This window comes from Nipponia nippon, unplaced genomic scaffold (genome assembly GCF_047370975.1).
Source record: "Nipponia nippon isolate SJK-2023a ecotype South Korea unplaced genomic scaffold, ASM4737097v1 scaffold_3, whole genome shotgun sequence".
NCBI classification, from domain to species: Eukaryota; Metazoa; Chordata; class Aves; order Pelecaniformes; family Threskiornithidae; genus Nipponia; species Nipponia nippon.
In genome coordinates this window covers 59,729,828-59,755,667 of record NW_028262347.1, presented here as the reverse complement: position 1 = coordinate 59,755,667, position 25,840 = coordinate 59,729,828, and the positions used below count along the sequence as shown (strand labels likewise).

General features: G+C 42.5%; 1 protein-coding gene across 3 annotated transcripts in view; it reads right to left on the bottom strand.

Moving 5' to 3' along the window:
• The window catches only part of LARGE1 (LARGE xylosyl- and glucuronyltransferase 1), a 296,062-nt gene extending 272,686 nt beyond the window's left edge, over window positions 1-23,376 (bottom strand). For all 3 annotated transcript variants that reach the window (XM_087766202.1, XM_087766205.1, XM_087766203.1), the window contains exons 1-2: window positions 22,620-23,376; window positions 20,299-20,385 (exon numbers count right to left, since the gene is read on the bottom strand). The gene's annotated coding sequence lies outside the window, so the exon portion shown is untranslated. The remainder of the gene's footprint in view (window positions 1-20,298; window positions 20,386-22,619) is intronic.
• Window positions 23,377-25,840: the final 2,464 nt, after the last annotated feature.

Sequence of the window (25,840 nt, the reverse complement as noted above, 5' to 3'; positions counted from 1 at the left end):
AGTCTGCACAGAGAAGACGAGATCATAGCTGTTGAGCTTGTACCATGTCTCTGGGGTTCCTCGTCACTGACAAGGCAGCTTTCAGACAGACGCTTTTACATCACTTAGGTATCATCAGCTGTTACGAGGTAGCTCTCAGCCTCACAGTCTTCCTACATTCAATTTCCAAAAATCTTAGGCCAGTTGCTACCCACTGTTTGGTTTTTTCCTCACGTGGAATAGGTCTGTTTTCCTTGTGACCTAAGAGGAAGAGGAATGATATACATGGTAAGTCAAAGCCTTTTTCCACCTTCCTTGTGCTAGGATGGAAGGTCTTCTGCTGACAAGCCATCTGTGCGTTGGCTTTATCAAAATGCACGTCTTTTGGTCTGGAAAGCCACATTCCTCAATTTTACTGCTGGGAATGTTGCCTGGGAATGGTGTTCTTCATTATCAGTACAGGCCATGCTTCTAAGTGTTTTGCTTTGTTCGGTTGTTTCTTCTGGGGCTCACACACACATGCATTTCCACTCATACTGCATTCAAAAAATCTTAGTATTTCTTTCACAAATCTCCACTTCTACACCAGTAGTGGTCAAGTGTGTCTACGGGTGCTGTTATCTATCACTTGCTGGACATGTGCTGATACTTAATCAGTCTTGACAGATGGATTTGAGGTTTTAACAATCCTGAAATCATCATAAAGGCAGTCTGGCCATGATTTTAAAATAATTTAATCCAAAGCGTAAGAAGTCAGTAACCACTTCGCTTTGTCCTCAGATTTCCACTGGGCATAAATACATATGCAAACTGTTACTATTCCCCTGCAGCAGTTCCAGTGTTTTGTGTAAATTAGTGAGGATAGCTTGTCCAACAGGACAACACTTCAGTCATCCAAGTGGGATCATAAAATTTACTCAGCCTACAATTTTACAGCACCAGGCATCAACTTTATGACATTTGTATTATCAATAGTTAAAAAATGCACAATTAACTAAACACACCCTTTCTTTTGTGTTTTACAAGAATCCTTTAGAAGTCCCCACTCAGTAACATAAGGAATATTTACACACTCAGTATCCAGGTCAGCTGTCACCCCAGCAGACCGTCTTCCTTTAAGGTATGGTGATTATTAACTTGGGTCTAATATCCACTTGCAAGGGAACTTATAGTAATGAATTATCTCCCACGTCTAATATCAACTTGAAATGGAAATAGAGTCCATGAGATGAAGGCAGTACTTCAGTCGTGAACCTTTACCAATACACTAAGGAGTAGAACTTTGAACTTGTGGCTAATTACTGATTGGTATGCTGGTTGTTCATGTAAAAATCACTGTTACTTCAGCATGCACAGCGACAGCTCCAATTAATAGATAGAAAAACAATTCTTGGCAGAGAAGGCAAAACATGGCCAAACATGCTAATGCAGCAGTCTGTTCTTGAATTCACAAGTCTGGACTAAGTAAATATTTTTAAGCCTACATCAGGTTAAAAGAAGAAAAAAGAAAAAAAAAAAAAGAAAAGAAAAAAAGCAGTAATTTACAGCCACTGAGGATCTAAACTTCTTTTAAGATGAAGCGACTAATCTCCATCCCTACCCCCTTGTTTGTGTTTGCAAATTTAACAGAGAAGGTGCAAAGTAATCCTTGTTCTGTAAGTTAGTGTACCATCTCTCATGACAGAGGCGATACATGGAATGGCTCTAGCACACAATATATGAAGATAAAAGATATGCCTGCCAAAGAGTATTTTTGTCTTGGTCCAAGACTTATTCCATTTCTGAAACAAACTTATTCCTTTGTCAGCCCTTCAAAGTTTTAAACACAAACCAAAAACCAGCTCGATGTTTTCCATTCGCATGCAGACAGCACTAAATACAATTTTTTATAACATGAACAGTGCAACTGTTTAGATCAGGAGGAGATCAGTTTTGGAAGAAAAAAAAAATATCTCTATTAGAGGGTATCACCCACTGCCATTCCAAGAAAACACTCACACAGCTCGTTTAGAGAAGACTCCCAAATACTACCAAAAATTACGTGTGCGCCAGGAAGATGGACAGCGAAAAGATTTGCATAATAGACCACTCCATGAAAAGCTCAAGGAGGAACTTGTGGGGTTTTTAATCCTCTACATTTTGAAGTTTTTAACAGTGCTAGGAAGTAGTTAATGGTGTCGGTGGATCTGAAGAGAATTCCACAGAAATGTGCCTTAGTGCAGTTTTACCTACTACTAAATCCCTTGACGGTAACAGATGAGTACTGATCTTCTGAGATTGATGCTGAGATCCGTGCTTCAGTAGTGAGTTTCAAGGATAGCTGAAAGCTGATCACACACTCCACAGATGTCAGCTGGGGGTGGCTCTAGTCAGATGCCTACCCCAAAAACAGAACACTTAAGTCTGAGATGCTTTGGGTTCTAGCCAGTCTTGTAGTCTTCCTTCTTTCTCCTCTCCCCTCATTTATCTCATGCTCCTATAAAAATCATTCCGGCAACCATATAGATGAAGTGACCAATTATCATAAAATCTCCCTGAAAACTCATTTGAAATTATAAAGGGTCTTCTACTATAACCAGAAAAGGACCTGTATTGCAGCTTAATGCTGTCAATGCAGGAAAGTAACAGCAGACTCTGCAGTTATCAAGGGAGCAGATTGTCCGAGTTCACTTATTGACTTTTACTTTGTTCAGAAAAATATCAGGTTATTGCTTGGGTTAGAGAAGAAATGGGTTAGCCTTACAGGGAAAAAGAATTTGCTTATTTCCAGAGATAGGACAGGTTAGTTTAAATCTCAATAGAGAATTTAAGAACTCTTATTGAAACATCACCTGTGCTTTTCCTTCAATTATAAGTCATCTTGTGTGAAGATAATGTTCTTTTACTGGTAATACTAAATCTTGGGGCAGACAAATAGCAACAAGGAATTTTAGAAGTGCAGGGGGGAAAGAAGAATTCCAAGTAGCATATAGTTTTTAATCTTGCTAGAGAAGTTAATTTGAAACTTTTACCTGGCTCCCATTCTCTGAACATCTGTTGGATATAGTTATCTTTTGTTTTGTCGATAAATGTGAAGTCTTTTCTTATTCCAACTGACCTACTGTATTCAGAGAGCTATTAATAAAATGTTCTACCATATTCTTAGGCTTCTTTGAAAAATTGTTATCGTTTGTGCCGCTCAAGATTTGCTACTACTAACCTCAGTATAGGTATAGCTATCCAGTCTCTTGAGCTCCCATAATTTTTGTTTTGATTCATGCTCTTTAAATATTTTCTGACGGTGAGCTGGGCACTTGTGCCCTATATTTTCTGAATGGTCTGTGCTTTTAGTCTGTACTGATCAATTGGTTTCCCACAGAAATACCTGGGGAAGAAACCAGGAAACACAATTGACAATACAAGATAAAACAAGCATGGAATGTGGTACCTTCTTTATGACCCAAAATCTTAAAAATAAAGATTGAAAATCTCAGCGTTAGATATAGCTTAGCCATTATTTATGGAGTTTTAATTCCCGGAGCCAGGAATAGCTGCTGGAATTCTACAGCCTGATTCCATCAGGCTGCATGATCATATTAATTCCTCTGGCATTAGCAAACATGTCCTTATGAAAAAAGAAAAATGAAAAGACTAAGAAATTAAGAGCAAAATTTTTGCACCCTACTTTCTTGGGGAAAAAAAAAAATACCAAGCACATTCCCTATTATATCTCAACAGGATATCCATCTGGAAAGCCTTACCTTCCAGATGCTTTCCCCTATTTCATTGTCCTGCTAATCTATGCAACTACCCCTAGGGGGAAAACAAAACACTGCACATTTTGAAGGATGGACATTACAAAAGGAAATGTACTCTGGACACCAGTCAGTTTCAATATTACAGTTCTAAGAAGCAGAAAAACAGAAGTGGATCAACTTGAATAACACCAAATGCAAAAAATGTATAAAAATAAATTAATAAAAACAAAAACCATCTTACATGGACACAATAGTAAAGAAGTGAATTTGCAAAAATAAAAATCACAAATCGACGAGGAAGCCTATCAACCTCTTCCCCTCAAACAATCAAAGTTTAATCACATTAATGTGGTCAAACCTTCAGACAACTATCTTTTTTTTTTTTTTTAACATAGAAGTAGGAAGTCAATTAAACCAAATTATTACTACAGCATTTTAGAGAAGTCCACAAAATGTTCTCCCCAGGCTTCAGTAGGATGGCAAAGTTTCTTCTTACCAGGAGTCACCTGTACACTAAAGAACCTTGCAAGCCTGTCAGTGAAGCAAAGGAGAGTCATTTTCTTAAGTTACGGGGGTTTGGACAGATTTGTAAATGAAGTCCTTTAAACTTGAAAGTCAGATCTAGCCAGTCACACAAAATGCTTGGGCTTTGAGTAGCTCAGCTATCTATTTGGACCCTTTTTGGTTCCACTGGAGCTGTGTGGCTAGAAACGTTACTGCCTGTTGTGACTGAAACAGGCTGAGTGAGGGGTTCTGGTGCAGAGAGAACCTTCCCAAGAAGTTAACACAGTTCTCACAATAAACAGGTCTACCAGGTACCTGACAAAGGATGAGTTTTATTGCTATCAACTTCTTTTGTTTGGTTGGTTTTAAGTGTGATTGCATTTACATAGCACCCTTTTCCAACCTCAGGGTGCACTGTAACAGTACAAACAAGCAAAGAGTTGATTTAAAATACAGAGTAATAATATATAAATGCAAAAGGACACTCTTTGAGGAACGAAAAAAAACATTTGGTTTTACATGGCTGCCATTCTCTTACTGTTTTACTAATTTCCATGCTTAAAAAACCCTTCTGAATCCAGCAGTATGTAACTTGCAGAACATACTCATACCCTATAAAGTTTCTACGTCCCCAGCATCCTCCTCCCACCACAGCTTTACAAACTTTTTTGCTTATAAGCTGCTGAAAATATGAAAATCTGGACAGATATAGGCAAACAAAGTGGACACAGAAGAAACCAGTAAGAATTCATACTGGTTTTCCATATTAGGCCAGGAATACCCTTCACATCAACACATGCATAAACTAAGAACCCAACGGCCAACCTAGTTATGTCTTGGATGTTATTCCAGAATTCCCCAGTACTGCTTGGCTCTCCTTTTTGCCAGTTCCTTACCAAATACAGACAGCTATTAGATCCAATTCAAATGAGTACAATCCTCCAATTGCATAATGTTAGCAAAATCATTTAAGGGTTCATCTATGCTATAAATTGTAGCGTTACTTATAAAAGATTTGGGGGTGTTTTCAGAGCACACGATTTCATTCTTTCCAGTTGTAAATGTTACCTAAAGAATTCCTTACACCAGCAGAGTAAGTAACAAGTAAAATCATTGCAGCAAGTTCACATAACAAAATAAAATGTAGGGTTTCAAACCCTTTATCCTCACATGTTGGAAGCACCACATACACACATGTTCCAAGAAGTAAAGCAGGACATATATTATGCATACCTGGAAAACTGCTCTATGTTACTATGAATTTCTGTACACCATCAATCTTTCCTCCAGATATGGAAAAGATCTCAGTCATAATTCCTATCTGCAAATATACAAAGTTTGAAATTTTAAAAATAAACCCATTTGAGTTGTCACAACATGATCATAATCTTGAAAGTGTCTTAACTGAAAAAATTCCTCCTTTACACAGCATTCAGATAACTCAAAACACAGAATATATACTCATTAAACCTTACAAAAAGAAAAGCATCTTCTAACCTCTATGAAGAACATAGGCCAAAATCCCCTGCATTTTTTTTAAGTTGTAAGCAACCGTTATAAATTTAGAGATGCCGTGTTTCAGTAGGGCTAGGGAAGACAGGTTCATTTGCTGTGGTAACATTTACTACAGAAATATTTTTATTTGCTATAGCATCACCCTCTATCACACAAGTAGCTAGCTAGTAAGACAAAACTACTTGCATTTCTCACCACTGTTATTTCGTCTCATAGGTTTTCCAAAGATCTCTGTTCATAAAATGTTTGTCAAAATGCACTCACACATAGCACCAGGCAAAGAGGAGATGAGAGACAGATGCTTCTGCATGTTAGTGGGCGGGATGGGAAAGAAGCTGGGGAAGCAGCTTTGCATCCAATCCATTATAGCTATTTTCCTTTTAACCATCTAACAACAACTCACAAGTTCACCCAAAATGCATTAAATCCTCTGAACTTACAAAATGATGCATTATTGAAGTCACAGCAGGGAAGCCAACTCAGTTTAGAGGACATAAAAGACTAGCTCTAGAACATCTTTTTTCATTAGAAGGTTATGAATAAAAAGCAAAGGTAACATTTTAAGGTAGTGAGAAGATGCACAGTCACAGAAGAAGCAAGGTAGAAGTACTATTTGTATTTCTTTCCAGAAGAAATTCCTTTCCAGAAAAATTCCTCTTGGATAGATTTTTCCACCTCAAAAACAGCAAAATAGACCAGTAATGGCTTAATCTCTTAGTTCCCTGCTTCAGCATGTGACCTTTCTTCCATATATGCTCTCTTCAGGTACTCGAGTGCATGGCTCTTGGAATAAGCTAGCTGTCTAAGATCTGAAACTCACTTCCATCCTTCATAGATTCTATCACTGCAACATTTACTACTGTAAAACTGAGGCTGCAGTAAAGTTTGCAAGTTAAAGAAATAAATTCTATTTTTCCCATTTTCTTCCTCTGCTTTAGATTGCTTATCTTAATAGAGGCCTTTACTGGTTGCAATGTTTGTTGAAAGTACACAAAGTTGAAAACTCTATCAACCTATATTCACATATGCCAACTACATATACATACACTGCAGGTACGGTACACACGTATCTTTCTCACTTACAAAATGGAAGATACTTTTATGTGGTATCACCATGGAACAGAACTAAGTGAGCAGAAAGTCCTTATCTAGCTCCATCTAAGCTATTGAAGGTGAAATCAGAGGTGAAATGCACATGGCAAGAATGACTAAACCCATAAATGGTCCAAAATTATTTGTTTTATTACATGAATACAAGAGACTACAATCAAACTGAACAGGCTATTATCAAATCTCTTCAGTGACAAAGCTTTCTGTTGAAGAGGACTAATAAAAACAAGTGCATAAATCACAAGGACATGTGGCTTAAGGCCATTATGCCAGAGGATTACAGAACGGGTTTTGCATCCTCCCTCTTTGCTTTTAGTACCCTCCATCTTTGCTTTAATATTGTAGCTATTATTACCCTAGCTATCTGAAGACTAGAGTCCCCTGTAGTTATGAATGGTAAATAGCAAAACTATCTCACTTGTCAAGAGCGGATCTAGGGTATGCTTTAGAGGTACATTCGGTAACCTTAGGATAAGGGTGTGTTTTTAACGAGTCCTGCCAGTCTTGTCCAACTGAGTAATGCTTCAATTATTGAGCATTATACTGGCCATTATGGACCGTGGTTGCCAGGCACCACCAAAGACCCATGGTTTTGCTGTGCTAACCATGGTGCAAATGCCTAATGAAGAAACTACGGCTGTCCCAAGGTACTCACACAATCCCAAGGTGCGATTAAGGAAAACAAATGGCTAAAACAGGGAAATATAGCTGAACATAGAAGAAACAGGGTAAGTATAGCAACAAGTGGTCACCACACATTTGGGGATGATGCAACAAGGGAGTAATCACTGTCAAATAACACCACCAGTTTCACCAACAATATTCAGAACAGTCATTACAGACTACAGTGCGTAAACATCTCACAGTCTAACTCGAAGACTAGAGTTCAGGAAAATTGCTCAATTTATACATAGTAGAAATTAGGATTGCACATAGTACAAATTAGGATTTTGACCTGGACTCCAGATAAAATTAGAAATTGATGCTCTGTGCAACCCTAAGCAGACAATTAAAAGATTTCACCAAGTAGCCCACAAATCTTATACAGGTCATCACGCCACCTCACCTCTGTTGAAATTACAGACATCACTACAGACACACACACACTTCTCCATTTCTAAGAACACTTTTCAGAATACACTTTCATGCATAAATAAAAAAAAAAAATCACCAAACACCTAGATTACCATCAACTTTTTTTTTGCAGCAACTGCAAACTTTTGGTCTCAAGGAAAGCCCTCTTTCCTAGAGACACATACACACCTTTGACCCAAAATGCGGATCAAAACTTGATTAGTTTTGCAGCTCCAAAGTGAAAGATGGGGTCCAAAAACTAGAAGCAAAACCAGAAGTGAGAGAGCCAGTGAGGAGGTGGAAGAGAAATATGAACATCCTGTTCTAATCTACTAATACAAGAACTTGAATACTGTTTATAAAACCAGAATGCTCTTCTTCATGACTGCTAAGCCACTATTCTCCTAATGATGAGGAAGACAGAAATTGGTTTAAAATCTTCAGTCCTAAATTTCTGCTTCAAAATTATGGTACTTTTCAGCAAGGCAGTTGCTGACTCAAGTAAAAAGCTTAGCAAAGCTGAGCAGTAATTAAGAGATTTCATTTACAACACAATTTCACATTTATACAGGGGGAAATGTGCTTCTTATGACATGAAATTTCCAATAATACTGGAAAGATGCGTGGAGATATAATACCATCTAAGTCTCTCATTTGTCCTGTGAAGTAAGCCATCACTTCTTATGGTAAGTAAAAATGCACTTTAATAAAGACAACTATTGAAGGCAAAACGTAAGAGGTAACAAATACCACTCAGAACCAAAGGAAACAGTTCTTGAAGCTCTTTAGGATCATGTATTCAAGTACTGTTCCAAAATTCAAGTCAACAGGCGTCATGCCATTGCCTTCCTATACAGTTGGAGCAAGCCTCAATGGCTCTGCAATATGTCTAATACAATTTCCTAAGTTGCATTTACAGAAATTAGACCTGTATCAGTTTACACTTTATTTCAAATCAGTGGTTTCAGTTTGTGAACCCCTGAATGTTTTACAGATGTACACGCAGATGGAAAAACAACATATGAGTCTACATTACCTAGTCAATCAAGAACTAAGAACCTTAGAAAGTGTCTACAGATTACCATTTAGTCTAAATTTCATAGGAGTTAATAACCTTAAAGATGAGAATTTTGACTATGTAACATTCCACACTTATCTTCACCTCAAAGGAAGTTTTTCCTAATAGATCCAGAGCATCCACTAATTTTTTGTTATTTTATATAAACAGTTAGACATGTCAGTGTTTTAATTAGGTTCTTGCAGAACTTTTTCCTCCCATGTGTAGTGTAACAATGGCAAGAAATTTTGCACTACCTGTGCCAAGCCTGGGTAGAGAATCTCTCCTTTATTTGAATACTCAGTGTTTTTAAAGAAATAAATATTTAAGAATCCAAAACTTCAGTTTACCTGTTAGCTACAGACATGCAGGGAGAGGAAAGAAAAAACCCTATAAGTATGAGAGCACCTTGGACATCCAGTGATGCTTAGAGAGATGAATTAAATGCACTGAACATACCCCAATCTGCATTCTAGATATAACAAGTAACCTCAGATACACTTCTATGCCAGCCCTTAGCAAAGCAGCTTCTAGAATACAGATCCTCGTCTGCATCAAAAAGCTACTCCTGAGCCACAGAATTAGAGCAAAACCTCGCACATCTATATTCGTGTTCTGCCAGCAAAACAAGGAAGCCCAAAATTCTTAAAATCACAGCATCCGCTCCAGTTTTCACACCAAGTATAAGCCACGACAAGAACATCTTGAATGAAAATTAGTTCTAAATGAAAGCAATACTTAGCACCTTTCTGGTGCATTTCATCTTTCAAAAACACTTTACAAATATTAACATACCAAGATATAAAAGAATCATTGTTTCAGTGAAAGGAAGCAAGAAAAGAGTCTGCAGAATTTGGTAGCAAAATGGACGGATGGCTGGCTGATACTTCTGTTTTGTATACTGCCGTTTCATTCCTATCTTAGTGACGCATCAAAACAGGTTCTGCAGTACTAGAACAGCAAAGGAATATTACTGTATACTGTTACTGTATACTGAGAGATCCTGGTAGACCTGGGTTACTTTCAACACTAATACTTTTCCAACTGAAATTCCTGTTGCTTTTCTTAAGTTAAGACTGCAATTTTTTTTTATTCTATACCACCATAAGAAAAGCTTCTATACCTTTACTGAGAATAAAGTGTTTTTCCTTTGCAGTTCCCATTAGTGCATTTCCAAAGGCACACGTGCCCAGTACAGTCAAGATGCTAGATACAAAGCTGTAATTTGTTTAAGTTTGTCCATTACATGCCCTGCTGAATACCATTTTCTTTTTTTAGTGTGCTTTATGGCTCTTTAGCCACAGCTAACAGGAAAGACTTATGCAAAACGATTCATCACAAAGCATTATCTGCTACATTCACATTCATTTGGGGTGTCTACTACTACTAAGATAGATCAGTGCTGGGATCTCTGCTGAGAACTCCATGCCATCCAGAAGCATCATGGTATGCTTGCCAGCATTCCACCACAGCAAACACTGGTAGCTGATGGATGGAGAGCCAATCTCAAAGAGGAGGACTCCTGACAGATCCTCATCTGTATTGTCTAGTACCTCACTCACTCCACTATTAGCAGCACCGATTTCAGTGAGACACCTCATAGGAAAAGTAAAGCAAGAATGGCAAAGTTTTTCACTTCGGTATTTAATGTTCAGCTCATTAAGGGCCCAGCTTGAAGCCCTGTGAACCTGGCAGAAACATTCCCACTAGGGTTTTGAGTAGGACCTTGAAAAATTAGGGGCTTGAACTTGATAGAGAAAGAAATAGAAGCTAGTTAAGAGCAAGGAGCACAGGTTTCATGTCCTCCCATTGTTCAGCCTAGTTTAGTGGGCTTGGTTACTAGAGGGAATTTGCACTGGGTTACCACAGTCAACTCAGGTAAGAGCTCCAATCAGCAAAAAAAGCATGGAAGTTGGCTGCCAGATCAACAATTGACAGGAATATCTAACTGAAAACATTAGAGGGCATCATCTAAGAATCTCCTTGGCTAAAAGCAGAGAGGATTTAAACATGGACCTGAAACAACCTGAACAATTAGAGTGATTTCTCACTACAAAGATTGAAGTTGGCATTCCAAACACCTCCTGAAAATGCTGCTCACTCTTAATAATGTTATCTCTGGCCTGCCAGAATACCAGTGCTCAATCCACTAAAACTTCACCAGAAATTCCGTTTTGTTCTGATTAATCCAAGATACTAAGTCCTAAAAATGATAGCTGTACCTGACTCAGAACAGACCAAACAGAACGAGTTCTTGGTGATCAAAAAAGTTGTATCACAAACTCAGATACGCATGGTGAATACAGGTAAAGAAAAAGACACAAAAACACAAGGGAATTTGGATTTCTTGCTGTCTTTGATGAATGACTCAGTTCCTGCCATGTTAAATGCATTTCACTTTCATAAATTACCATCACATGGCAGGTGCAGCGGGATCTGTCTCCATCCTGCTAAATGTTTCTGTTTGGTTTGTCCAAAAAATCAGTGTTGTATACTATTGTAAGATTTTATTTTAGCACTTTCAAGTCAAATATAAAAATGTACTTGAAATACCACATCAATTAAAAAACAATGTAACTTGACAGAGAAAACAGTTGTGTCCCAGAACTACAGTGAATTTTTTCAGAACTGTCCCATGTTGCTGCTTCTAGTGGATCACAACACAAGAATACAGATTTTATTTTTTCTAAAGACATTTTAACAAACAAAACCATCAATAAATAAGCTAGTATTATTCAAATGACAAATTATTGAGATTAAAAGTACAATCTAAAAAAAAATTTAAAAAAAAGGAAAGTACAAACTATCAGTTTTCAAACAATTCAGCACACTCTTACTTCTGTATTTTGTAAGCTCTCTCAGGCAGGAATGGTTTCTCGCTTTGGGAATTTCTGACACCCCAGCTATGTTGGTTGACGGTGTGAACAGTGACTGTTGATTGACGTAACTTGGCTAGCAGAAACTGCCACAGTAGTCACAGTTATATTGGCAAAAACAGTGCTTTTATCTGAATTGCTTCCATGATTTGTGGAAATTTTTTTTTGCATGAATAAACACAAAGATAATAAACGCAAGGAATTAGAGATCTGTGTGCAGCTTCATGGCTATGATCTTGTTGGGACGACAGAGACATGGTGGGATGGCTTGCATGACTGGAGTGCTGCAATGGAGGTATACAGGCTCTTTAGGAAGGAGCTGTCGGAAAGACAAAGAGGTGGAGTCACCCTTTATCTGAGAGAGCAGCTGGAATGCATGGAGCTTTGCCTGGGCATGGATGATGAGCTAACTGAGAGCTTATGGGTAAGGATTAAAGAGCAGACCAGTATGGGTGACATTGTAGTGGGAATCTGCGATAGGCCACCTGACCAGGAAGAACAAGTGGATGAGGCCCTCTACAGACAGGTAGAAGCAACCTCACATTCACAGGTCCTGGTCCTCACAAGGGACTTAAACCACCCTGATATCTGCAGAAAGGACAACACAGCCAGGGATAAGCAATCCAGGGCATTCCTGGAGAGCAGTGATGACAAATTCCTGACCCAAGTGATAGAGGAGCCAACAATGAGAGGTACTGTGCTGGACCTTATATTTGCAAACAAGGAAGGGCTCCTGGGGGACGTGAAGGTCAAAGACAGCCTTAAGTTGCAGTGGCCATGGTGGCGTTCAGGATCCTGAGAGGAGGGGGCAGGGCAAACAACAAGATCACAGCCCTGGAGTTCAGGATAGCAGACTTTGGTCTCTTCAGGGATCTGCCTGAAAGAGTCCCATGGGATAGGGCCCTGGAGGGAAGAGTAGTGCGAGAAAGCTGGTTGATACTCAAGGATCACCTTGTCCAAGCTCAAGAACTGTTATCCCAGCAAGCAGGAAGTCAGGCAAAAATGCCAGGAGGCCTACATGGATGAACAAGGAGATCCTGGCGAAACTCAAACACAAAAAGAAAGTAAACAAAAGGTGGAAGCAGGGACAGGTAACCTGGGAGGAATACAGAGGCACATGCAGAAATGCAGTCAGGAAAGCCAGAGTCCACCTGGAGCTGAAACTGGTGAGGGATGTCAAAAATAAGTATCTGAAAGGAGGGTGTAAAGAAGATGGAGCCAGATCCTTCTCAGGGATGTTCAGTGACAGAAAAAGAAGCAATGGGCACAAACTGAAACACAGGAGGTTCCCTCTGAAGATCAGGAAACACTTTTTTACTGTGAGGGTGACTGAGCAATGGCACAGGTTGCCCAGAGAGGTTGTGGAGTCTCCCTCTTTGGAAATATTCAAAAGCCATCTGGACATGGTCCTGAGGAACCTGCTCTAGGTGGCCCTGCTTAAGCATGGGGGGTGGACCAGATGACCTCCAGAGGTCCCTTTAAACCTCAACCATTCTGTGACTCTCTGAAAGCACTGCTGCGTCAGAAAACTTCCAGCCATGCACCAGTGTTTATATTGCTGTTTTGTACCAGCCTTCCTATTCCATAAAGTACCCTTAAGGTACACACAAAGTCTGTGTATCTGTGCTTCACCCAGCATGAAGGCAGCCCTCTCTCAACCAAGGCCTCTAGGCATTTTAGTAACATGAATAAGTAACTGCTTTCTATACAACATTCACAGTTCCACTATTTCCACCAGAAAAGTCAAGATGTTTTCCCAAATCATATTACCTTCATATATAACAACTTAAAATATGAAAGCCTAGGAGAAAAGGAAAAGAAAGAAGAAAAAGTAAGAAGAAGAAAAAAAAAAATTTTAAAAATCAAACTTAGGCCTTTCTCAATATACCAATGTTCAATTGCAGGACAAATGAAACTGAGGAACAAAACCCAAACACAGAAAATAAAATATGCTGCAAAATTAATTATTTCAGAGAATTATTGAGACCAAGTGCAGGTCCAGAAATCTTTATTACAGACGTATAGTACAATATTTTTTAGTCAGAACAGAAAGGGAAGAACCTCACCTATGAAAAATTTGAAGGGCTTCAGGACAAAAAGAAGGACATCTGAAAATTTTTTTCTCTATCACATCACACCACCTTCAGACACCTGTTGAATATGGGTTTACCTCAGTGCTGTTTCTCTCTCTCTTCTTCATTTCTCTCCATCCCTTCACCCTTAACAAGTTTGCCCAGCGGCACAGTGGGATACATGCCATACAAACATGGCAGTAGCCTTCTATTCAGACAGATGCTGTGCCTGCCCCTGCTTATCTCTGGTCAAAACTGATACAAAATGATGTCATCAATAAGAGTGCTGCATTTTTAACCCAGTTAGCATGTGTCAATAATTCAGTGGAGACTCTGGTCTCCTTAATGTTCATTTACGGTGACTTCTGCCAAATGGCAGTGGCCTGTGCCAGATTCCCTCTCCAGGTTATTAGCACCACCTGGCCATAGATAAAACTCCATATATTTAAAGAACACTAACCTACAACCTTTAAAGACCAAGACATATTTATTTACTCCTTCAAGCATTCTCCTATTTCCTTCTCCTTTAAATGTTGTACTATTTTCTATTTTTGAGGAGTAAACCACGCTCCTTTCTTCCTTTGGTCACAGCACTACCTCTAAATCAACAAAGAGTATCCATAAATTCTACTATGATGGGTTTATTTTGCCATTTATCCAGTTGTCAATTAACTTTTTTTGTTTGTTGGTTGTGAGATGCACATATAGTCTGTATATTTAAATAAATATAATTGTTATATGCCAAGTATCATCAGGGACTTGGTTTTATCATCTAGGGTACAACTATATTAAGGAATAGTTCTTGCTAAAGACTGTTTTTTTCACATGCTTAAAGCACAGGACAGTGACTCTTTCAGGAAACCAGAGTTCTGCTCTTTGCTTTTTGACTAACCACTTGGGCAACTTTGCTCAAATCACTTCACCTGCAGTGCAGCAGTTTATCTTTCTACAGTGTCATTTTCCTCATTCTAATCAGCTCTGTAAAGCATTCAAGAACCTATGGATTTATTTACACAACATGCCTAAGACTAGAGAATTGGCAAAGTTATTCTGCATATGAAAAATACTGTCATCAATTTCAGTTCCTTACATATTAGTGGACAGTATTACTATTTTTGCTCATCTTGATGAAGGAAAAATGTTAGGAACATCTTTCTTCTCAGCCCATTCACCAACCATGCAGAGTTATTCACATTGCGATTGTAACATGAATCAAGATCTAAGCTTACTGAACAGTTTTTCAGATGTTTCCAGGATATGATGCAGTTTGATATACCTCAGGTGCCAGGCATGAGCACTGGCATCAGAGCAGTGGTCACCGGCAGTATGAACAAATTGAGATTTTATAGCTAACTGCCCCAGTGGGGCATGCAAAAGCAAGGGGAAAGGCTCTGGGTACCAACAGTAGAGATGGAAATTTCGAGACTGGTAACCACATTGCAAGGCAGTACTGTGCATAATTCTCCACTGTCTGAACCAGCTGAAAAGTGACCTGATTTTAGCCATGAAGGAATCATTCCCAAAGGAATGCCTTCATATGGAAAGGAGGTGTTGCAATGATGAACAATCTGCAATGCTAATCTAAACAATGTGAGTTTGAATGATCCCCAGAAGTTCGCTAGAAGCCATTATTTTAATCTAGCAGTCTTGAAGCTGCACTAGCATTATAGTGAGAACAAGAGAAAAGGGAGGCAGACTGCAGTGTCTGGAAGGAAATGTAGTAACTTAAGCCACTGTTGGTATACTCTCCTCTTCACATCTGAGGTCCGAGAGCAAATATGGAAGGATGTGAATTTATTCTCGTAGATGTTGCTTCTTTCTTAAAGTCATCTAAACTGCAAGACGATTGCTGGACAATGAGTCGAAGACAGCTCCATCTCAAACGTTCTCAGCTTGTACATTTTACTGTTGCTTTCTGAGGTAACAGTATAGACCAAATTATTGGTTTGGTTGCATTCTGGATAGTAGTCTGAAAAACTTGGTATAAAAATCAATAATATCGAGTACAAAATCCTCCCTTTCCTGCCCATCACCAAATGGTTTGTTTTAGCCCCTAGCGGGTCCTGTCTCCCAGTGGACTCAATATCAGTACTGATTTTTTTTTCCCCTCTTTCTCCATTTGTAGCATCCTGCATTTTGTCAACATAAATCTCAGTGAGGGAAGACATCCCAAACTAAAAGCTTCCACCATTTCTTTAAATTGATCATTTTTTGTTTTGAGGAAGTTAATATCAACATGCAACTTAGCACTGAAAATTTTTTACATCATCATCACCTACTGATTTCAACTACTTGGAAGAGTCACTGAAGAGGAACAGATTTCTCATAAATGTAGTTGATATTAAAGAGCTCTGGAAGACCAAGATCAAGGACATAAGGTATAAAGTACTCCAACAATAACAATAGAAAATGTCCACCGTTACAAGGACCTCGTTCTTCAATGCTCCAATTCTCTACTTTGATAAAACAGCATCTAGTTGTATGGTACACTCAACATTAAAGAATCAAAAAATACAGACAACTATACCCTTTTAAAGTGGTAGGAACCTTCTTTATCTTATTTAAGATTTCTCAAGCATGCCAGCCAATATTTTATCTTAGAAGACTTGTCTTACATGAATGATAACCTCCCTGTGTTTAAATCTGAGTCACACTCTAGAACCAGTCTTAGGATTGAAAAAACATGAGACTATAGATATACAGAATTTAACTGCTGCTTGCAGAGCCTCAAAGTTAATGTCAGTTCCTTTTCTATAAAAAACAGGAAGCCTAGGACTCCCTTCTGTTAGAAAACAAATGAAAGCTAATATTCTTAAGAACAACATGATCTAAAGAACATATATTTGGGGATTTAATAATGCTAGAATGATTGGGTTTCATTTCTTATTTCTATCCAGTGGCATACACCTTTCTAGTACCTTCGGCCTGAAAAATATTGAATTAAGCAGATTCATACATTAAAGTCCAGTAATTTCTGAACATAAAATTCCATTTGCAGTATTGATTAGCAGCAGCATTAACTGAAGACAGGGAAAACAATCACCAAGGGAATGTAGTACCAAGGCAACTGAGGTTCAGGGGCACAGCAGGGGAGTCAGAGAGAGGAGGAAAGTGAAAGCTAGCCAGGAGGAGCTGGGTTGAGAAGCCTGAATATCAGCTGGAAACTTCATCTCATTTGAACAGTTCACAATTTTTCTTGCTCCCCCCATTTCACCATTCAGTAACACTTTTTATTCCAGGATGAGAAGCTTTCTTTTCTCCAAATAGACAAATTCATTCCCAAGTCCCTAAACAGGTGCAAAAGTCCATCTGGTAATTGTAAGAAAAGAGAGTTCTATATAAAAAAAAAAAAAATTAAACCAAATTCCACAATTCCTTTCCTTCACTTGTCTGCCCTTTCTCTCCTCTTCTTCCCCTCCAAAACAAAATCCTTCATTCTTTTTCTCTGTATTTAAATGAAGATTGCTCAATGACATAGTTTTCTACTTTTCTCCTAGTCCTAAGTCTTAGCTGTCAAATGCCTACCAGGAGATAAAATCCAAAAGCTAATGATACAACTGAAACGATGGCATTTTGCATGTAAATATTACATTCCGGGATAAACTTTAGAGGAACTATTGAAAGCTGCAACTGAAAGTGACAACTCCACTTCCCTCAAAGTTTTAAGCAGTAGAAAATTTCTGGTGAAGGAAGCATGGGGGTGCCTAAAAAGTTGGGGTTTTTTTTGCTGAACATGAATTTTCTTGTAAAAGTGTATCAGTGACAGAATGTGAATGCAGGTTTAAACTGATATGGGTGTTGTCCTTCTGATTTAAGAAAACTATGGTTCTGTGTTAGCACTGCTGTTTACAGTTCTGCCAAACAACAGCAGATCAAAGATGATTGTTACAATTTCTATCATTTTCACAGATATCTGGGTAAACAGTAAAGCCAGCCACTGTTAATTGATGTGACCCTTGACTAGCTGCTCCTCAGGCAGCATGCGTTGGGTCTGGGTCAACATATGCAACTATTCCCTGAGGACAGAAAATTGGTATAGACACGGAGTAACAGAAATGACTCATCAATACTCAAACATGCATGGGAGAAGAGTAGAGTGGTGGTGGCATCTATCTCCTCATAACACTGGTCAAGACTGCAGAGGCATAAGGACAGGGAACTCTATCTTTAAAAAGTCATCTATTTCTTTTTATTATTTTCAAGCGTACCTATCTTATGTGAAGGTTAGTGAGGAAGACTGCATTCTGCCTGCACCGCCTGAGATTTCCAGCTTCCTCCATCATCACGCTTATGTGACCAGATCTGGTTTTTTGCTATAGCATTGGATAGACATCGCTGGGCTGCTTCTTGCCAACTTTAAATGTAGCTTCTACTCAGCTAACTCCATTGTTGTGGAAATAGTAGCTATATCCCAGAAAGAACAGTGATGTGGATACTACTGTAAGCATTGTGAGACCAGAGCTGGTTTGATCTGCAAATTAAAACAGGTAATGGAACTATTTTACACAGTTTGCTTCTAATTCTGACACAGATGGCACTTAAACAAGGATTCTAGCCTTGGCAGTTTTGCTTCAAAGTCAGTGCCAAGGCCAGGATAATCTTTTCTAGCTATTTTCTCCTTGATTTTTGAGCCACCAACTTCCATATAAAATAGAATTTGTCATCTGCTACTCCCCTTCTACAGCCACGCATTGAACAAGCTTTGACAAGACAAAGGATAGACCTTCAAATACCGAGCCAAGTGACGCCAAGGAGAGTCATGAATCCTACAAGATACAAAGCTCATGTCTTAACCCTTATCTTCAGGTGGGTATACCTCAAGGAAGAGAAAATTAGCGATCCAACGAAAAGGCAAAAAAAGGAAAAGTCATTCCCTTCCTTGATCGTAGTTCTGACTCTCCAGCTCTTAAATTATGTCAAGTGTGGGGTAACAAACAATGATTGTTTTTTAAAGCTAGCATTCACTGCAAAAAGAACGATGAGCCAAGCCCAAACAACTAACAGAGCAAAAATAGTGCATGTGCTCGTGTGTGTATGTTTCCTTACACAAAACTACGTTTCAGAAAGTTCTTTAGCCACAGAATTAGGCAAATAACCAATACAGCTAACTCCGGGGAGAATGGAGACAAACGCATGAAGAATAAACAACTGTAAACTTGCATTGGCCATTGTGTCCTCTTCTCACCCAAGTCTTCATCTTAATGTTATCAGCACACATAAGTTATAAGAAAAATAGATATACCAGAAATCTTATATCCTTAAAATGGATTTTTTTTTAATTTATTCTAATGCAGGTGATGAAAGGTCTTCAATCAAAGCTGGCAAGAGCTCATTAACATAGGCTTTCATACAAGACAGAAAAAAAAAATAAAAAAAAAGAAAGAATGCTGTTCTGGATGTAGGCAAGCACTCCCATCAACATCGATACAGGAGTTTGCATGTAGATCAAGTTTAGCATATAGTGCAAAGACTCTGTAGTCAGGTTATGAATTTTACCCATTATTAGCCTTTATAAACATCAGGCAAAATGGCTTGAGCTTTGTTGGTTTGGTGTATGTGTGTGTTTGGGTTTTTAAGGTTGCTCTTATAAAGGCACACATACAAAAAAGACATAGACAGGGGATGAAAGAGGAGAGTATTCCAGTAAGGGTCTATTGACAACTGATCGTTTATTCCAGGTAAAAACAAAAAATACGCATTTTAGCAAGAAATAGTCACACAAATAATAGTTTGGAGGATTGTTCCTTCAAAATCATTATAGTTAAGAACATTTCAGTTCGGCGATTTAAGCACACATGGGATATGCCTAGTTTTACCACTTTTCCAAAATATTCATTTGGAAGGAATACTCCTTTTGCTAATATTAAGTCCTACATGCTGAAATTTGAGATCAAGCCTCTGACAGATCTTAATGTTGCCAACAGACATGCAGTCATTCACCACTGCTCTGCACTTTGGCTTTCTGAGGACTGTACTTTGGAATTCCTATACACTGAATAGCCGGCACAGGGAATTAAACATATTAGTAATACTATTTTCAGTGCTCCTTCAAAGAAACCCAGTGCATATTTCTCCAGACCTGAGAAAACTTATAATCTTTAAATGTCATCTAAACAGAGAAGAAAAAGAGTTGTCACACATATTTCAGATATATAAAAAAAAAAATCTTGCTACATACTGCCATCCCAATACCTCCAAGCTATGCTTTCCTTACCAAGCAACTGAGAAGGGGGTATGTACTTTGAACAGGAAAGATGCAACACACAACATAAATCAAAAACTGTGGGAATTAAACATCAACAGGAGGAGAAAAGGAACCTGCTACCACAGCTGGCAATTAAAAGCAGAAAAAAAAAAAATCAAAAACAACGTACCAATCCAATTATCCATCAGAGACTCTGCAGCTACTGCGGCTTCTACATGACTTGCAGCCTTGCTGATCAAGAGCCGTCACAGGACACCTAAGCAATAAGAATTTCACATTTCAAACTTGGAATACTTATCAGCAATTTGCAGTTTTCAAGAAGCCTAGGGATACCTGTTCCACCTTGGTCATTTCTCCATTTGAAAAAACGGCAACACAGTGAGGACGTTCGGGGGGGCAGGGTTGTGTTAACTTGTTCTGCTCTTATAAGTAAACTAACCTTTGATAACCTATCTCCATTTGCAGCAGGGAGCAGAATGACTTTGTTGGAAGATTCCCCCTGTCCTGAACTTATCACCTGAGTTTATACATGCCGTTTTCCCTCTAAGCTTACAGTATAATAATGGAGATCTATAAGGTGAGGAAAAAAGCCTTCATTTCATAGGTCTTATTACAATGGTCTGTGCATTTTCACTACTGAATGGGGAAAAAAAACCCACCCAAACTCATCCCCCTAGTGTACCTTTGCAGTAGGAGACTAAAGAATATGTGGCAAATCACTACCCTGTCTTTTGGTGTGAAACTAGCTTTTTTTTTTTTTTTTTTAGTAGAAGACATAGCCACTTACAGAAACTGCAGGGAAACTAGGCAACCTTTCAATCCGTTTACCTAATTTCCCACTGTTTCTATTTCTGAACAAGTAAAAATACAAGTGTTGTACAAAGAAAATTAATCTGTATCCGGAAGATTTCATTAAATAAAATATGCTGACCTGTTGGCAATTGCCAGGTCTGGTTTTAACATAGCACTTTGTTTAGCCTGGTGCTTTCTTGTCCTTCTAGCACTGAAATTGTATAAAAAAAGCTAACCATGTTTAAAAGACATTTGATTCACTGTCATTTCCATCCTGGCATTCATACCTTCCAGAATACGTAAATGACAATCAGTGCTGTGAAAATGCTTCCTGTAGTAATTTTAAGAGTGCTATAAAAACCAAGTACAATACATACACGAAAAGGTAACACGTTTTAACAACTGTTCAGATGCCTCCTCGGGCTAATTTTCAGTTAAAAGAATGCATATTGGAAAAAAGTAGGCTTTATTTGCTGCCTAGCAGTACCCCTGTTCCAAGTTGAACAAAGCAGAAGACGTTGTACTCAGGTGAAGACACAAATAAAGATCACTTGTCTGATGCGCTACGAAGAAGAGACATCACTTGCTTTCTAAAAACAAAACTGGGCACAGCAGAAGAGCTGAGAATCTCTCCAAAAAGTGTTACATAAGGCATTGTCAAACTTCATGTCACCTCCACAGAGGCCGCAAGTTGCTATTTTCCTCCCCCCCGGTGAGCAGGGATTAATGATCGAAATGACACAATTCTCGGATAGGAGGTGCGAGCAGAAGCCGGCCCAAAGCAGAGCTTCCCGGGCTGAAGCCGTGCTGGGGAGGCCGGCGGGGGATGGGGAAACCACCCGCCCCGCCTCAGCGTCCCAGCGAAACTCCAGCTTGGCCCCGAGCCGGCCGGCTGGTCCCGTCCGGGCAGGCTGCCTCCCGGGGCAGGCTGCCTCCCGGGGCAGGCTGCCTCCCGGGGCAGGCTGCCTCCCGGGGCAGGCTGCCTCCCGGGGCAGGCTGCCTCCCGGGGCAGGCTGCCTCCCGGGGCAGGCTGCCTCCCGGGGCAGGCTGCCTCCCGGGGCAGGCTGCCTCCCGGGGCAGGCTGCCTCCCGGGGCAGGCTGCCTCCCGGGGCAGGCTGCCTCCCGGGGCAGGCTGCCTCCCGGGGCAGGCTGCCTCCCGGGGCAGGCTGCCTCCCGGGGCAGGCACGCCGAGGGCCAAGGCGTTCCCGCCCCGCGGCCTGACACCCCTCCAGCCGCACGGCAGCAGCCACCAGCCCCCGCCGCGCCCGGACGCCTCCGCGCAGCCGACGGTACTCGGCGGGACGGCGGCCCCGTCTCCCCTCAGCGCCGCGGCTGGGGCCCCCCGCGGAGGCGAAGGCACCCCGACCGGCGGCCAGCGGCGTGGCGTAAACAAGCGCCTGTGCGGAGTCGCGACGGGAACGGAGCGGGAGCCAGGCGGGGTAACCTCCCTCGGCGGGGGGGACGGGGAACGTCCCCCTCTTTGCGCCCGGGGAGCGACAAGCCTGCCGCCGCCGGAGCATCTCTTCAACTCCAGATGTGATGGCGATTAAAATCCAGGAGCCAAAACCCCCACCCCAGCCCTGCCGGACTCGGGTGCCCCCTCCCCCGGGCTGCTGGAAGGGAGACACTCACCGATTGTTTCTTGCCCTCCCCCGCCCCTCGCCTCTAAAGGCAGCAGCGACCCGAGGCGGCTCTTACCTTCCCCGGGTGGCTCCCGGGCCGCCGGGACGGGCGCTCAGCGCCCGCCTCTCCGCGCAGGCAAGTGGTCCTTCCCCCGCCTTCGCTCCAGGCGGGCAGCTCCAGCTCCGTCCCCGCAGCCCGGCGCTCCGGAGCTGTCAGCCGGCGGGTCCCAGCCGGGGCGGCACCGGCGGCTCCACTCTCCGCGGGACGAGCAACTGCTGTCGGTGGGGGGAGGAGGAGGGCGGCGGGGAGGTCCCCACTCTTCCCGGGATGCGCCGCCGAGGTGGCTGCCGCCTCCTCCGCCCAGCTCTCTCCCCGGGCCTGCCCGCTCCCTGCTTCGCGCTCTCCTGAGGTGCAGCCCGGCCCTGTCCGTCCGTTCGTCCCGCTCGCCTTCCCCCGCCCCTCTCCCCGGCGGCGAGCCGCGCGGCGTACAGGCCCCGCCGGCGGCCACAAGGACCCGGGGGCGGCGGGGGATTCCGGCCCGGCCTCCTCTCCTCTCCCCGGGGCCTGCTGCACACTCTCCGCAGGGAGAGGAGGCCCTGCCCCGGCCTGGCGGGCGGCGAGCAGCCCCGGGAAGGTCACCGGCACCGTGGAGCCGAGCACGGAGAGGCTCCCTCCGGCACCGCCGCGGCCGTTGCTACTGCTGCCGGCCCGGCCTCAGCGGCCGCTGGGTGCCGCGCTCCGCCCGGGCTCGCTCCGTGCCGGTGCCCGGCGGCCGCCTCCGAGTCCGAGTGCCAGGCTGCCCCCTTCCCCTTCCTTCCTTCCTTCCTTCCTTCCTTGCCTCCCGCCCCTTCCCCGCTGCCAGCCTTCCCCCGCCGGGTCCCTCCGGCGCCCGGTGCCAGGCTGCCCCCTGCGGGTCTCGGTGCCGAGGCTGCCCGCCGCCGGCGCTGCGCCCGGCGGGCCGAGGCGGAGGCGGGCGCGAGTGCGGCCGCCGCTGCCGTTCCGCGGCTGCCGGGAGCGGGGTGCCCGCCGCCGCTCTGCCCCGGGCTCAGCGGCAGCTGCAGTGACTGTGTGTCTGTGTCATGTCTGTGCATGGGCGGGCGGAGGCGCGGGGCCGAGGCGGAGCCAGCCCGCTGACACGCCGCCCAGCGACAGGCGCCGGGCGCCCAACCAGCAGCGGCCGCGGCCCGCCCGCCCGCGCCGCCCGGCGCCCCGGGCCGCTACACCTGGGCCCGGGCGGAGGGGCCGGGCCGCCGCCCGCGCCCCGCCGCGGCAGCGAGCCCCTCCCGCGGCAGCGGGCTGTGAGGGGAGAGCCGGCGCCGCGCCGGGGGGGGGCCGCCAGCCCCACGCCCGCCGGCGATCGCCCGCCACGGCCGGCCCAGCCGCCGGCGATCGCCCCCCTGACGGTCGTCCCAAGCGCCGCACCGGAGCGCGCCGTGCCGGCCGGCGGGCCGCCGGGGCGCGCCGTGGTAAGTGAGGGGGGCGCGAAGGGCGGCCCCGGCCGCGGCGGCCCGGCCCGGCCCCCGCCTCGGGCGCCGGCGGCGGGGTGCCGTCAGGGAGGCGAGGCGGCGCCCAGCCCGCAGCCCTGCCCGCTCGGCGGTGGCAGGGGCAACTTTCGACCCCCGTTGAGGCGTCAGAAACGAACAGCACAGCTTTTCGCTGAAATGCGGCGGAGCGTGTCCCCGGGTTGTTTCCCTGCGTGCTGGGAACTGCTGGGAGTGAAGTGATAAATGCACCTTTTTTTTTTTCCCCCTGCCGTGGGCATAGAACAATCATCAACGCTCTTTTTTGTTATTTTTATTCGTCATCTTCCTTTCACTTCATCATTAGCAGTGTAAAATGTAAAACTGTTGCAATACATGAGCATGCTAAGAGGACCGTATGATAAACTGCGTGTATGGGTGGAGAGGGTGCCTGAAATTTCGAGAGGAGCGCAAGGAGAACGGAAATTCGAGGAGGCGAGCAAATGTGCATACAATCCCATTTTAAAAAGGGATTGATCCATTCTTAGAATGGAAAAGGAAGGAAAGTGTACACGTGCTTCGAGTAACAATGTAAATAATGAGAAGTAGAAATAATAGGGATACTACTCAGTGCTTACTGTTTTCTTCTTCCAGAATTTTAAGGGAATAGTTTAAGAGAAAAATGTTGTTCTGTAAAAGACACCACAGATGCTAATTCCTCTTGTTACATCAACTGCTTAAATGCTCTAGCTTATTCAGAAGTTGCCTTATCGTGTGCAGAAATTATCATATTTTGCAGTATGGTGTACCAAAATATTGTGAACTCTGGAACAGGTTATTCATGGCAAGATAGTATTTGCCAGGCTTGATTAAGGCATTGGTCCATCAAGCTTAGTATTCTGCTGCCAGCAGCGGCCACTTCCCAGTGCTTTAGTCAAGAGCGGTATCAGATGAACTTGAAGTCAATCATGAGGCTCAACATGCCAGTGATATCATGTAAGTGTTACTAACTGCAAATTTTGACAAATTATGACAACTAGAAAAACATTTTTTGGGAAAAAAAAAAAACAACCCTCTGCATATCTGTAAAAATAATTTAATTCTGATGTGAATGGTTTTCTGGAGAAGCTCCGGTAAACATACAGATTGGTCTCTATTTTGCTAGTTGTTTTCATGAGCAAATCCAAGTCAGGAATAAGCTATACTGAAGTGACTTATTCTGTCCATTCTCCTAAGTGAAGCTAAAGGATCAGCCTTCATGTAATAATGTTTTCTTCCACTGCTGAAAGATTGTAACTGCTTTGGTGACAGTCACAATGAGCGAATTGCTGGGGATGTACGGAGGAGGAAACAGGATTGTGTATATGGCTTCATTATTAATAAAGCCAGATTGTCTGCTGCCTGCTACTGGAATTCTCAGCAGTTTCACTTTTTTTAGTCTCATGCTATGTCTTAAAAACTAGTGAATTGTCAGAGTCAGATCCTACAAGATATTGAACAATTTCTGCAGGTTCTTAATGTTCTTATCTGCTATTAGAGCAGGGAACTCTTAGGTTTTAAAAGAGCAAAAATTCTTAGGTTTTAAAAGAGCAGCATGGGTTATTAGGATTATCCAGTGTACCACCATACATAACAAATGATGGAGCTTCATACTGAAACAAAATGTCTTACTTAAAATTACTCTGCATCTGTCAGGTTGGTGACCTACTCACAAAATGGACAACAGTTGTCCAAACCCAGAGGAGCATTTGTCAGAGGCTCTAGCAAGAATGATTACCGCTAGGTTACAAAAACTAACAGGGACAGGAGGAGTGACTACCTATGAAGACAGACTTT